The 16,549-nt window shown below is 37.3% G+C and overlaps 1 protein-coding gene across 1 annotated transcript in view; it reads right to left on the minus strand.

The window, feature by feature from the left end:
• The window catches only part of LOC137254421 (uncharacterized), a 272,003-nt gene that overhangs the window by 243,578 nt on the left and 11,876 nt on the right, over positions 1-16,549 (minus strand). The gene's annotated exons all lie outside the window — the stretch shown is intronic.

A 16,549-nucleotide genomic window follows, 5' to 3' on the forward strand; every position in this document is an offset into this window, starting at 1 on the left:
GGCGAACACAAACAAAGTTCATAGCCACTTATAAATCAATTGGCTTTCGTTCTACGCGTCCTCAATATGATCACCGAGTCTATCCCCCACTGGAAGAAACTATAGGCATGTCACAGCACCGCTCTCAGAACTGTCACAGGTTGTTTTTTTATGTCACCAGAACATCATCTACACTGCAAGAGTGCTCCCCATAAGGTAGAGAATGAAATACTGAACAAAAAGTTTCTCCTGAATACCCAGAAACCTGGGCATCCCAAATACATCTGATGGTAGAGGCCCCGCCTCTTAGGGGCATAAGAAGTCATATCCGCAAATATTATGAGGAAATAACTCAGCCGTGTGTTGAAAAAAAAACACACACAAAGAAGACCTCAGAGTCGTCCACGAAAAGGCGTCGGACCCCTATGTCAGGAATTGCCAGGCGAACCCCGCTCTTAAAGGCAAATACCATAAACTCGCAGTAGAGGAAATCAACCTCCCCAAGGAAACGCGCGTCACTCTACCTCAACATCGATCTGGATACTGCCTGCCAAACTCTTACTTATACAGAATAAACGCCATATTATATAATGTATGTCCTGCTTGTAACACGTCCACTCAGGACACCAACCATATTTGCAATTGCAACGTGGAACTAACGCCTCTGACAGCTCTAGGTGTATATACATACATATTTTTGCGAATCTTAACATCACTAGGCTTAGTGAATAATCACGCAACAATAAAATGAAGCAGCCACTCCTATGTACATGTACACATTAAAGCTAGCGACACTTATGTATAAGGCAACGAAGAGATCTTTCACACACATGTCACAGCACCGCTCTCAGAACTGTCACAGGTTGTTTTTTTATGTCACCAGAACATCATCTACACTGCAAGAGTGCTCCCCATAAGGTAGAGAATGAAATACTGAACAAAAAGTTTCTCCTGAATACCCAGAAACCTGGGCATCCCAAATACATCTGATGGTAGAGGCCCCGCCTCTTAGGGGCATAAGAAGTCATATCCGCAAATATTATGAGGAAATAACTCAGCCGTGTGTTGAAAAAAAAACACACACAAAGAAGACCTCAGAGTCGTCCACGAAAAGGCGTCGGACCCCTATGTCAGGAATTGCCCGGCGAACCCCGCTCTTAAAGGCAAATACCATAAACTCGCAGTAGAGGAAATCAACCTCCCCAAGGAAACGCGCGTCACTCTACCTCAACATCGATCTGGATACTGCCTGCCAAACTCTTACTTATACAGAATAAACGCCATATTATATAATGTATGTCCTGCTTGTAACACGTCCACTCAGGACACCAACCATATTTGCAATTGCAACGTGGAACTAACGCCTCTGACACCTCTAGATGTATATACATACATATTTTTGCGAATCTTAACATCACTAGGCTTAGTGAATAATCACGCAACAATAAAATGAAGCAGCCACTCCTATGTACATGTACACATTAAAGCTAGTGACACTTATGTATAAGGCAACGAAGAGATCTTTCACACACACCGATGTAGTCATCAGTCGAAGTAGTTGCTCACACATACACACGCATATGACTACGAGAAACGCATAAACTACAAGTATACATGTATATAGCTCGTAAACAAACAGGAGATTCTAGAAGGTGAAACGTCGAGACCTTTGGAGAAATATGCAGACAAGGCAACAGAGAGTATAAAAGCAGCGCAAGCTGAGAAATCAGTGGTCAGGTTTGATTTAAGCACGCTATTGGTTGTGAAGTATAATTGTGAAGTACTATTCCCAAAGTAATCTTAATAAGCAACAGTTTGCAATACTGAATATTGGAGTGATTTATTCAACAGTTTAGTGATTCTAACGTTAGCAGAAGTTTTCAAGTAAGTGGAATTTCCCTAAATTCGTTACAATAAAACACGGCTATTATGTCTGTGTTTAAAGCCACACATTCCGCGGCATTTTGAACCATTTATATAAAGGAAGTGATTAAAAATTTTGTATCTTCCTTCTATGTAGCTGAGCAGTTTTAGATCTTGAAGCTTGACCAGCCTTCGCCTATCAGCGATTCTGCAGAAACAAAAAAACAAAATCCGTGCGTCATGCGAATGAGCCCCTCGTGCCACTTAGGCGGGCTTTGGTGGATAATCCCTTTACTATTAATATTTAAGATTTTACTACTCATCTTAGTTGGCTTAAGTGGCCCAAGTGGCAGGGTTAAACTTTAGTAGGCTTTAACTGTAGTTTGGCCCGGTATACTTACCTCCTAGAAGATTACGGCCGAGCTTCTTTGCCAATTTGAAGTGTATTTGTAATTTTTCCTACAAATTGGCTTACGTTTTGCTAAGAAGCTTTTTATGAAAGAAATACAATCGAAGGGCTTGCCAGACTAGGTCGCCGAGGGATGACGCCGTTTCAAAAAAATGTTCTAAAGTATGTTCATGTTTGTTGTCCCATCACTTGAGTGTGAAGCTTTGGTAAGTTAGCCCAGGATACTATCTAACCAGCACGTCAGCAGCAGCAGTCTATACTACAACTAAAAGCCTTGCCTTAAAAAAAACTACTACACGGTGGCATTTGCACCAACCTCACTTTCACATAAATTGCTATCAGCTCTCCAAGTCAAATTAAAAACAAGTAAAGGTGTCTAAGTTCGGTTGTAACCGAACATTATATACTCAGCGTGAGCTTCAATTGTACATTTCATTTCAGAAAATTGCTTTTCTCATAACACGTGGCATCACCCGTTTAAAAAAAAATGTCTCCCCATTTCCTCTTACAATAAATCTTGATAAGTGAAATATCATTGATTCAAAACTATTTTTTGCTAAGTTATAGCTTATTATTCTAGTCTACGATCCTTTTAAACTTGTTTTATATTTAAGTTCAACCGATCCCGTTCCTTTTAACTAGATATATAAGGAAAATATGCGTACAAAATATCATTACGATATGTTAATTTTTCTTCGAGTTATGGCTCCCGAAAAATAGAAAATTGCTTAGTCATAAAAGGGGCGGTGCCACACCCATTTAAAAAATTTTAGTGTTTTCCAATTTAATGTTATAATTCAAATTAGAAAGTAAAATCCTATTGATATAAAGCTGTTTTCCGCTTTTTATTTTCGTCTACGACCCTTTTAAATATCTTTTACATAAAAGTGGGCGTGGTCTTTAACCGATCTCGTCCATTTTTTTCTAGAAATATTTTCTGCTATAGCGGAAATTTATGTACCCAATTTTATTACGGTCCGTTAATTTTTCTTCGAGTTATGGCTCCCGAAACATAGAAAATTGCTTAGTCATAAAAGGGGTGGTGCCACACCCATTTTTTTAAATTTGAAGTTTTGCTATTTATTGTTATAAATCCACTTGGGAAATGAAATACCATTGATATAAAGCTCTTTTTTGCAAAGATATAGCTTACTTTATTCGCCTACGACCCTTTTAAAAATCTTTTATGTAAAAGTGGGCGTGGTCCTTAACCGATTTCGTTAATTTTTCTTCAAAGCATTCCCTATAGCAAAGGCAACCTCTCTGCCGAATTTTGTTACTATAAGTTTAACGATTTTTGATTTATGATTAATAATATTTGTAAAATTGATTTTATCACAAGTGGGCGGTGCCACGCCCATTTTAAAAAATTTTTTCAAATTTTTATCAAGAGTCTCAATATCAGTACACACGTAAAATTTAAACATTCTAGATGTATTATTTACTAAATAATCAGGTTTTTTGTGTTTTCCAAAATGTTATATATATAAAAAGTGGGCGTTGTTATGATCCTATTTCGCCCATTTTCAATATCAATCTATTCTGGGTCCATATAAGCTCGTCTACCAAATTTGGTGAAGATATCTCAATATTTACTCAAGTTATCGTGCTAACGGACGGACGGACATGGCTCAATCAAATTTTTTTTCGATATTGATGATTTTGATATATGGAAGTCCATATCCATTTCGATTCCTTTCTACCTGTACAACCAACCGTTATCCAATCAAAGTTTATATACTCTGTATGCAAAGCACGCTGAGTAGAATAAGAAGTTCATTGCTTTTGAAAATTTTTATTTTGATAAATGTAAATTTTAAAACAGAAGGAAAAACACTGTTCAACATTCCAGCTGAAAATATATAATACTAATTAATAGATAATAAATTGTTTTAATCTGAGCAGGAACTGATCAGTCAAACTAACCTCTAATATTATATTACGTTGTTTTAAATATTTTCGATTAAAATAGCAAATAGTTGCCATATCTAAGTGTTTTGCATATCATTAACATTTATAAGATGCAAGCAATTGTTTATTCATACATTCGTATGTATATGTAGTTTATAGGTATTTGTGAATATATGTAAGAGTGTTTTCTTTTATTAGAACTCAGTAGCCAAGAGAACTAGTTAAAAACTACTACGCGACTAGAATGAGTTCCTTAACCAACTAGTAGGAGTATTTTTTTTTTTTTTTGTGGTGGCTTTTGAAGTATTCATGTATACTTGTCGACATCCGTAATTGAAAGTAGAGGAAGAAGCACCCCTCCACTGATGTGGGTGGGACAGGTGGCGGAAATCTCGACCTTCCATAACTAATATCGTTATTGGTGCCAGTTATCGCGTAACAGGGATACCTGGCGTGACATGTTGCGCAAAGGCCAAAATCGCCTAGGTGGCTAAGCACCAATTCATGATGATAATACCACTGTAAAATCATTAGTCTCTATGCTCTATAATTTGTCTCCATTTCAACTTTGTCACTTAAAGCGCCTATCTAAAAGTAAATGCAAGTATTTTTTTTTTTTTTAGTTTGTTGAAGGAGTCTCAACTCATATAAACGTTTGCTCTGGAGTATACGATAGAAAATGACCTTTGACTCACACACCATAAGCATGTTGAATGTCCAGGGCAAAGGTAGGACATTGTTTATACTCCCAGCAACGAGCGTATCAGCAAAACTCAAATCTATGCAGAGCGGAACTACGAACTCCCACTGGTTCATATACGGGACACTGTAGCCTACGATATCACATACTATGTTAGTTATGTTATTCCTTCATGATATGGATTAAAACGACTGAAGAGTTTCTTAAATACATTAAAAGCATCCACAGTAATAAACTGAAAGGTAAGCACAGTGGACCTTAAATAATGTGGCAGTGCATCTAGCCCTAATAGTAGTAGTAACATAGAAAATATTGAAGCCCTGTGGACTAGGTGTACTTAACATTGATGCCAATAAAACTACCTCTGCTCTCTCGCCTCGCACATAGGTAAGTGTGTACCTTCTTAATAGATTTAAAATTTTGGAGACTGGTATTATTTCTGACAAGCTTCTGTTTCGCTAACGTGACTGGACACAGACACGGACACAATAATGTGCTTTTAGGTAAAAGCTATTTTAAAACTGATAGGAAGCCGGTTGGTCAGCTAGCACTGGTTTGTTTTTGGGGGCTCGGCACCTCGCACTCCAGCCCACCCGCCTACACTTTCCATACGACAAATCTATTGGCGACACAAACAGGTGTTAGGTATTTTTGTATGTATAAATAAACGTCGTTCAGCGGTTGCTTAGACCAAACCGCGATTTAATGGCAATTAAGCATGCGTTCGTAAATGACAAGAGTGTGGACAATGACTAATTAACATGTCATTAACATAATGTACATATATAGAGACTTATCTAATTATTTTATCTCATATCGGGACGAGTGAAGTTCTCGGTACTTTATAAATTTGCCACCGGACGAAAAAGAGCTCCGCTCAACTACACCACATCAAGAATATTTATCTGTCTGCATGCTTGCACGCGTATCACTCAAAAACCACTGCATGGACTTGATTGATGGGATAACATAAGGTCAACGGCCAAAAGATCATTTGACTTTATGATCACTTCAAATGTACACAAGGTCAATTAACGTAATGACCTTTCTTAAAATGGCCTAAATGGCCATAAATATTTAGGAAGTATCCGTATGTCCTTATGAGCATTTCGGGAAAAATAAATAATTATAAAAAAATAATAAGATCAGCGCACCCCCCCCCCCCCCCCCCCCCAGCGGACTAGGTAGGTAGGTAGGTATGGTTGTCAAGGGGTTGTGTAGCGCAACCCTTTCAGGTTGCCAGCGCAATATATAGCTTCTCCAAACCCAATTGTCAACCTCACCTATCCATGGCGAATCCTGTTACACTAACAACCGAGGCTCTGGTGACCTCGAACTCCTTATCGATCTAGGGGGTGGGAAGGCAATATGGCCTAGAAGGTCGCATGTGGTCATAACAAATCGTTCCCGAGATGGTCGGGCTTGGTACCGGAACATAACGGATCTGCATCCGGCGAAGGACCATCAAAATCGATAACACTCGCCAAGACCTTCGGGGAGTGTACTTATCGCTACAACAACAACAACAACAACAACAACATTAGCGCGAAAACCAAGATCTTCCGCAGGATGGGTTATACGCTTAGTGGAATGTAGAGTGCCGAGTGGAATATCACCCTATATCGGCTGCCGTTTCAAAAACATCTTAACTCAGAAAATGTTTGAATATCGCCCTATTTAAGAATTTGATTCAAAAACGCCTTATATCTAAATTCTCTTAGAAACGTTTTCTGAGATATTACGGGTAATATTCCACTCACCAATCGATGTATCTTTCTCATTCCGAAGGAATTCTCACCGGTTTAGCTTTTAATTCTATTTAGGAACCGGATTTAGGAAAAGAAGTGCCCCACACTGGACCATCATTACATCCGATTTTTCACTACAATGAGACCGGAATATAAGAAAAAAGGTGGTCAGATAAGATTTGTGCATCGAAAAGATTTAAATTACTTAGTTGATATCGTAGACTAGTGTCCCGTATAGTACCCAGTGAGAGTTCGTCCCCTCTGCTAAGTTTAATGAGATTGGCTGATACTCTCATAGCCGGGAGTATAAACAATTTCACTGCGTTTGTCCTAGGCATTCAATCCATTCAGTGTTGTCTAAACTGGTTTGTTTCCCAGTTACATATGGTTCCCTAGTGTGTGCCTTTGTAAATCCACAGAATACTGCTATAGCACCCCCTTCTTGGCTAGGTATACTGACTGTTCAATATCTTCATGTCCCTGACGCTCATCCTAAACATACTTTGTTTTTGGTTCCCAAATCATTTAGAACTACAATGCATTCAGGCAAGGCTTCCCATCAATGAATCGGCAAAAAAAAAATACAAATATGTAATAAAATTAATAAATAAAAAAATAATAATGAACAGGATTAGCCTGGTGTCATTGGCCCACTTGATGGCAGTGCGCTGCCACAACGTCCAATTATATAAGAAGGACCACTGGAGAAAAACATCATCTCCCTGGAACTCCTCGTTGACGTCAGTTATTTTGAAAAAGGGAGAGCTGGTGTAACTTTTCGCAGCGGATAACATTTTCTAGACTGCTAATTTTATTTCGTTATGAGTCAATTTTTATTGAATGATGAAATTTCGATGCCTTTCCCTATATTTTAAGGCATTTTGAGCAACCGTACAGCCGCAGGCAAACACGGAGTTTGCGTTTGGTGGAAACTTTCTACTACGTCGATTTTAATAAACAACATTTTCAAAACCAAGAATCAAATACGGATTTTAGACAGAATGCTGTTAACGCAATAAGGCAGACACTCATGTGCTACGACTCGCCGATATGGTCGTCTGGCCATACAAAAACACCCACTGGAGCAGCCTACAGTCCTGCTAGAACAGCCTCGGCATGTCTCTCTAATACTATTTAAACAATGAAACGAAAATGCTCAACATAAAAGAACGTAATGGAAAGCGGAACAGGCAGTTTCTATTGAAATGTCACTAGCCTGGCAATCCAAACAGATAACTGCTTTGGCGAGCCAACCATGGTGAGCCCCGCTCTCACAGTATAATATCCGGTAGAAGAGAGCAGACGTCCCATAGACTCGCGCTTTACTCTGGCTCAACTACTATTTGGACATAGTGTACCTATACCAAGTGTGTTCACTAAGCGATAAACGTCAAAACTACAAACAGCCTCGCTCACCTGATGGAAATCTCAGGTCTAGAGTCGCATTTTTGGTCTCAACGACAACATTTTTGACTACCAATCGTATCGACTTTTTCAATTTTTCAATCATTCGGCGCACTCGGTAATGGTATCCATTTTGAATTCGCTGTCATTCCGAATTCAGCGAGTGCCTGTCAGAATGCTTGACAGCTAAGTCAACACACTTGTACTTGTACACTATGTATTTGGATACAGATACAGGTGAAGTTCTTACATGTCTAGAATCACCCTCGATTCACGAATGTCTTGCATATTCTAGCCATATTTTCGAAAGTAATGTGATGCCAACGCCTTAAATTTCGGGCAGAAATATACCAGCCTTAAATTAATTCAAGTTTGACCGAAAATAGTTGTGTTATTTTTAATGCCACCTGCAAGTTTCAATTTTTCCCATTTGTATGGGGGCTCACACCAAAACGGCCCATTCCTATTTTCGTGTTTGTATTTAAGTATTTGAATTTTTTTCCATCATCATAGTATAATAGTTACATTTTCAAATAGCTTCTATGGCCAAAAGGATATAATAATTTCATATTCCACCTTCGTGTAATGCTTTTTAAGTGAAACTTACTCGATACATAAATATAAAAAAGGCAGTAGGCGATAAGGAGTCGATAACAAATCGATAAATTTATGATAACAAAATCAGTAAATTTTCGATAACACGTCGATAACAAAGTGATAACAACCCGACAATAAATCTATAAGTTTTCGAAATCAAATTGATAGCCTTTTGATAACATATCGATAACTTTTCTGTAAGTAGTGGATAACTTTTCGATAACACTCCCATAAGAAATTGCCAGCAATCCGATAAAAATTGATAACATTTTGATCAAACCATTCTGTGAAATCGATTTAATATATTTTAATTTAATTTAATTTTTTAACTTATGCTTCGGTAGATGGAAAATTCTTTATATGGCAAAAAGGAAATACATTATGCAGGAAAAAATTATACAAGCTGCAGAACTTAGTCACTCTCGAACAATATTCTATAAAAGCGTACAATTGCTGGCGTACGTTGACGACGTTCATGTCATCGTCTGATGTTACGGACCTTTGCGCGTTGCTGGCGGCGAGTACCGAAGATTATTTAATGATGACCTCTACGAGCATTACATAGTCCAGCGAATTAAAACACAGCAACCACGCTGGCAAGGCCATGTTATGCGAATGAAAGATGATGCTCCTGCCAAAAGGGCATTCTTATCGGAATACGGCTACGGCAGCGTAGGAGAAGGGTGGCCCGCATCCGCTGGCAGGACCAAGAGAAAAACGATTTGAATTCTCTTGGTGTTACCAATTGGCGCCAGTTAGCCCAACGAAGAAGCGAATGGCACGAATTATTAGACGGCCAAAATCGTTTAAACGGTTAAGCGCCAATCAAGTAAGTAAGACCTACAGCTTAATTCAGTAAGCCATCTCTAGTCACTATAAGAGACAATTTGGGGTCAAAATCAGTTTTGAGACAATTTGCTATTATGTAAGCTGTCTCGCGTCTCCAGTCTCACAGAGGCGATCAGATCACAAGTATGAAAATATCAGCAAAGTATTAAAATTATTTACCGAACCCGCTTAAAGATTATTGTTTTATTTTAGAGTTCAAAATTAGCAAAGAAAATATTAAAAAACAAAAAATATTAAAACAAAATCGAATTCTCGAACCTACCCACTTGGGATTTGCCATACAGAAATGGGAGCAGCGTCTTATAAAGCTCCGCCATAACACCAGACGACGTTAAGTTGCCAAAATGCGGCGTCATATTGTTGGTTCAATCTTTGAGTAAATTGTCTTTTTGGTGAATTTTGTTGACGTGATGAGTTTTTTTTTTTTTTTTTGTGACTTTCGTTTACTGAATACCGAAATCATCTCAAGGCATAAAAATGTTCTATGGGAAATCTTAAATTAAGAGACTTGAGATGAGACTGAAAGACAGAATTCAACCACTAGTCTATAAATATTGCAACGGTTTCGAATACGATTCTTCTCGGTCGTCTCGGTTTCATTCATCGTAATATTTAAGCTGAATTTGGCACCTCCACATCCGATGTGCCAGCTGCCGGAGCAGAGGGATTCTGCAGCAAATGCTGGTTACCCCGTGGAGAGTTGTTTCCGCTATCGTTTTGATTCATGCCAAAATATTATTTAACTCTTAATCAGCGAGTTATGAGCTCTAGGATTGCTCGAAATAGGGCCGCCCCTTACATGGGGAACAGACGCCCACCTGCCGGCTGCTTGGCTCCCAAATAAGCGCCAGGATTTGGTGATTTATTAACGAAGTTGTCCTTCTTCGACCTGTGTGGTCCGAGGGAGATATTTGATATCTCTCCTACCACCCATATCTGGGAGGCATTCCCCTATCCGCCACCTGGGGACGCGCCCTCTAGGGATTTCAGGCTCCCCCGAGGAAAGTGCCAAAAAAAGGAGCTGCTTCAGATTGTAACAATTACAGAGGTGTTACTTTACTCCCTATTCCCAGCAAAGTATTATCTACAATTTTACTAACGAGAATTCAAGAGGCCGTGGTAACAACTTTACGGGACATCCAGTTTCGCTTTAGACAAAACAGATCCTGCGTTGACCTAATAAATACTGTTCGAATTATTGTTGAATAAAGCTGCGGCCACCGTGGTGTGATGGTAGCGTGCTCCGCCTACCACACCGGATGCCCTGGGTTCAAACCCCGGGCAAAGCAACATCAACATTTTTAGAAATAAGGTTTTTCAATTAGAAGAAAATTTTTCTAAGCGGGGTCGCCCCTCGGCAGGGTTTGCCAAGCGCTCCGGGTGTATTTCTGCCATGAAAAGCTCTCAGTGAAAACTCATCTGCCTTGCAGATGCCGTTCGGGGTGGACATAAAATCAAGAGGAGCACGACGCAAATTGGAAGAGAAGCTCGGCCTTAGATCTCTTCGGAGGTTATCGCGCCTTACATTTTATTTATTTTAATGCTGCGAATATAGAACACCCGCCTATTTACTACTAATTGACTTCAAAAAAGCCTTTGACAGCCTTGACAGACAATTCATATGGGATGTATTACGAAGTCGAGGTATGCCCACTTAAATAATCAACATTTTAAAGGCCATGTATGTCGAGTTTAAAAGCCGTGTGAGTCACGAGGAATGTCTTCCCTTCAATGTCAAAAGCGGTGTACGACAGGGTTGTATACTCTCTCCGCTTTTGTTCATCGTGGCATTGGATGAAATTGTGAGGAGTGTGACAAACGGCAATACAGTGGACACCTTTCGATCAGTTAGAAAACTTAGAGTATACATAGGATGTTTGTCTGCTAAGTCACAGAGGCACAGACCTACAATATAATTTAGAAGCCGTGGACAGATACGCCAAAAGGGCCGACAAAACAAAAATCATAAAATGCGGTTATAATGTTTCAGCAAGACAAACAATGTTCACTGTCGATGGAAACGAAATTGAATTGTAGAATCCGCAGTTTACCTCGGCAGTATTATCTCAAATAGAAGCGGTGCGGACGAGGATGTTACATCCCCCATAAATAAAGCAAGAGCGGCTTTAGGCCAATTGACAGAAGTATGGAACCCGCAAGGAAGCAGAAGACCCGGGGCGCCAGCGAAAACCTGGCGTAGAACTGTCGACAAAGAATTGGAAGATGCAGGTTACACGTACGTGGAATGATGTCACGAGGATAGCACCAAATAGAATAAGATTCAAATCGGTTGTCTAGGCCCTATGCTCCAATAGGAGTTAAGGAAGGAAAGAAAGAAGAAGAAGAGTCTATAAATAACTAGATTTCCCATTAAATTTTTCCCCTCGATAGTCGCTAATTATGAACAAATTTTAGAGATATAGATTTTTTCATAAAAAAAGTTCCACCTCTAGAGTGTAATTTCTAATTGGAAGCACAAAATAAAAGAGAAACGTAAAAATTTTACAGAAAATAATCTTATTCCCAGGGATGAAGCATATGTAAGCTCGTAGATGATCTCTTGATGATTTATTGTATATTAAGCAGGGACGGAAACTAGTATTCCTTTTAAAATATAATTCCTTGCAAAACTATTAATTTTGGACTTTTAATATATCTGCATCAAGATACAAATTATTTTCCGATTTTTATTACCTGAGTCCGATAGAACTAGTTAAACTCGTACTTTTAAAAATAAAAGTCCGGAAATAAAAGTTGAATCCGGACTTTTATTTTTTAAGGCCAAAATAAAAGTCCGGCTTGACAAAAAAGAAACGGCTTTTCCGAAATTAAAAATACAAATTTTACTTTTATATGTGGACTTTTATGGAAAACGTTGGAAAAATAAAAAGGATGCATGATTCGACATGATATTGCTATAGGGATACATGAGAACTCAAACATTTTCACCTAGGACAATTTTTTGGCACGGACTTTTTCGCCTCCGAAAAAAAAAATTATTATTATTTTCCGTCCCTTATATTAAGGCATGTGTAAACATGGTCTAAAAAAGAAAATACCTATTATTTGGGCCTGTGTTAGTTATGTAATTATATCGGCAGTAAATTTTTACTTAGAACCTTTTCATGGCAGAAACCACTGTCGTTGTTCATTCGGTTCTGGTATCGATCTACTACAAAGCGATGAAAAAAGGCTTGTTTAGAGTATTCCAATAATATTTAGTTTTCTGCTGTTTATCTAATTTCAGTACAATTGAAAGTATCTTGAAGTGCAAATGTAAAATAAGCGGAGTTCGCTAATATAGTGGTTATGTAAGTTTGAATTTTATTTATTTGAACTGAACATCCAACTAGTTTCATCTAACTAAAGCTGCTGCGATAATTAATTAAAATATGTATTAAACTAAGATTATAAATTTATATGAAATGAGAACAACAACAAAATAAAACTATTTGTTTTCTTAATTTTTCAATACAAAAACATTGTTGGTGCACATACATAATATGAAAGAACAATTTAGACCGATGTTCAAGACCAGATAAACAAAATACCCGTTTGATATATTTAAATTTAGTTTACTAACACACGCGCAAATTTCTTTATATCGACGTGTAAAGAAATTTATTTACATAAATGTATATGAATATATTGTCAACGCACTATGGCGCATTTTGATATTTTTCTTTGCAAAAATCGTAACTTTCGAACCCTTGAAGATATTGTAATAATTCACCTGAAAGCTAGTTATTTGAACTTTTAACAGTTGAAAACACAGGGTTGCACAGAAACAAGGTAATTCACAATATCTGAGTTCCAATGAACATGTAAGATTTAACCGTGATCCAAAGCGTGACGGCTCATTGGAATGTCCCAAATATGTATGTTGTCAGAATTTAAAGCTTTTAGAAATATGAAAAAACTTAGTTTTTTAGTAAAAACTGAAGAAAGAATTGATATTATTACGTATAAAGATGTATTTAATCATAAAACCAGATAAACTAATGATTTTTATGAAAGGGTGTGACCCTACCCTTTATCATAAAGAGTTTTAACTTAGTGACCGCTTTACCAAATTTCACCGCATTCGATAGACGAATTCATTTCTACAAAAATTTAGTACTTTACTGAAATGCCTAACATGCCAACCTAATAAAAACGCACTGCCGTTTTTGCCCGAACCAAAATAAGCATGCGTTGCGACAATATAAATCATGTATGCAAACGTCAAACCGAAATGTCACGCAGATCAAAAATTGGAAATTGAATTAGCTTTCGTTTGCTCCCATACCATTTATATGTGCATGAGACATTTTTGACAGAAAACTGCCGCAGTGCGTTTTTATTAGGTTGGCATGTAAACTGTAAAATAAATATACATACAGGGTGCTTAAGAATTCATCTCTAAATCTAAAACCGAAAGTTACATTAATATAAATAACGAAATTAAATTTACAAAAACAAATCAACTTGTATTTATTTAATTTTTTAATAAAATAATTTTGTGATAAAAATAAAAATAATGTGAATAATTTGTTCCATCGTCAATGGAAAATACCAGCTGATATCTGTAATTCAGTCTCATCCCAGTTGTCTAAATTTGAGATTTTATATTAGCGACAATTTTTGTGACTTGAGATGATTTCGGTATTCAATAAGCGAAACTCTCCAAATAAACAAACTCACTAAAATAACTATTTGCTATTTTGCCGTCTATAGCAAAAAGGCAGTAAAGTGTAAGACGTAAAATCGGAGAAATTTGAAATTTAAGATTTTTCAAGTAAAGGTCAAATTTTAAATTTTGTTTTATCTAAGAGATAGCTTATTATTCTAGTCTACGACCCTTATCCTTTATATATAAAAGTAAGCATGGCCTTTAACCGATCCCGTCCGTTTTTACTAGAAATATTTACTGCTGTAAGGAAAATAAGGGCACCCAATCTTACTACGATCCGTTGATTTTCTTCGAGTTATGGCTCCTGAACCATAGAAATTTTTTTGGTAAAAAAGGGGGTTCGACGCCCATTTTCAAAAAACTTTCAGAAAAAGTTTGTCTGTCGATATTATACCATCAATATGAAACATGTGTTGAGTAATTTTAGGTACAATGATTATATCATATCCAAATATTGGATATTTAAAAAATTTCAGTGCACATAATTAGAATACTAAGTATCTTAACCCAAGGCAGAAATATTTTTTTAAAGCGATAACTTTACACATGCTGAACGTAGATCTGATATAAACGCTTTGTGCCAAATTATTCGCGTTGAAGAGCAGAATCCCATAAATTTTAGTAATAACATTGGAAATTAATTTCTCGTACCAAGTCAAATGTGATCAAAATTCCCATACTACACAGTTAACACTTAATTAACCCAAATTCGTAGGGGAAATTAACGACGCAAATTGGAAAGCTCGACCTATATCTCCTCGAAGGTAGGTGCGAAGTATTTTTAAACGGTTTTATTTAGCTTGACTTGACAGGCTGGCTGGTTGGCTGGCACGAATTTTGTATTTGAAATTTAAGTAACTTCCCGATAAGCTACAAGCTTGAAACTTGAAATATATGTAGTTCAGAACCCGATGGCAATACAATAATAAAAAAAAATTCAAAAAATTGTATTTGAGGTCCAATTTTTTTCATATTTGGAACACATAATACATACATGAATAGAAAGAGACCCATGAAAAAATCGCCGCTAGGTGGCGCAAGCATCGAGATAAAAAGTCGTTTTTGTGGTCCGATTTGGCTCATATTTGGAACACATAATATATACTTGAATATAAAGCGACCTATGAAAACAATGGCGGCCACCGTGGTGTGATGGTAACGTGCTCCGCCTATCACACCGTATGTCCTGGGTTCAACTCCCGGGCAAAGCAACATCAAAATTTTAGAAATAAGATTTTTCAATTAGAAGAAAATTTTTCTAAGCGGGGTCGCCCCTCGGCAGTGTCTGGCAAGCGCTCCGATTGTATTTCTGCCATGAAAAGCTCTCAGTGAAAACTCATCTGCCTTGCAGATGCCGTTCGGAGTCGGCATAAAACATGTAGGTCCCGTCCGGCCAATTTGTAGGGAAAAATCAAGAGGAGCACGACGCAAATTGGAAGAGAAGCTCGGCCTTAGATCTCTTCGGAGGTTATCGCGCCTTACATTTATTTTTTTTTTTTTATGAAAACAATCTCCGCTAGGTGGCGCAAGGATGGAGATATTACAAAAAACGTATTTGTGGTCTGATTTGGCTCATATTTGGAACACATAATACATACATGAAATATTACAAGTAGTCCGGTAGAAGTGACATCAAAATATTTTGGAGTTCGAGGAGGGACAAGCATACGTGGCGCAGAGTCGAGTAAAGTCTTTGGAAGGATTATGTATTGAGGACTTAGATTGTAACAAATTGTCAGGAAAGAGTTCGTGTCATAATGAGTCACTAAATGAACTAAATATAATGAGAAATAATAGGCAATTAAATAAAGGCTAAAAACTTTAAAATAAAATAATAAAAAAAATTTTAATTAAACGGTTTTATTGAAAACCATACTTACATTAAGTAATAATAATACTAATATTAGAAAATAATTAGGTAGGCTCTAGGTACTAGTCATAACGCTCCTCATCAATCTAGGGCGTTGATCAGACAATTAAATAAAAGCGTTGGGCGCGTGAAACTTCCAAAAATGTGAGGCGTAGGATAACCTGATTAAGGTTCAGTTGGTCTTACTTATGAATATTAATAGAAATTTAACGTTTAACTTAAAAAATAAATAAAATAAACAAAATTTTTTTATTCGTAGGCCCTGGGAAATTCTCTATTAGATACATGTATCAGGTTTATTGAACGGTCTCATGAAATTTTTAATTTTTGCCAGTTTCTTCCGGCAGAGGCGCCATAGTGCATCGAAGATACCATACATCCATTTAGATTATTTACACGTGGATTAAAGATACAACCTCAATTTCTAATGTGAATTTCACCGCTTTGCCACTCTGTTGTGTCGGTATTTTTTTGTAACTGAAGTAGAGGGTTCAGAACTACAATACTAAATTAATAAAGATTTCAGCGACTATAAAAACCAGCTACG

The sequence above is a fragment of the Eurosta solidaginis genome, chromosome 5 (assembly GCF_040869045.1).
Source record: "Eurosta solidaginis isolate ZX-2024a chromosome 5, ASM4086904v1, whole genome shotgun sequence".
NCBI lineage: Eukaryota > Metazoa > Arthropoda > Insecta > Diptera > Tephritidae > Eurosta > Eurosta solidaginis.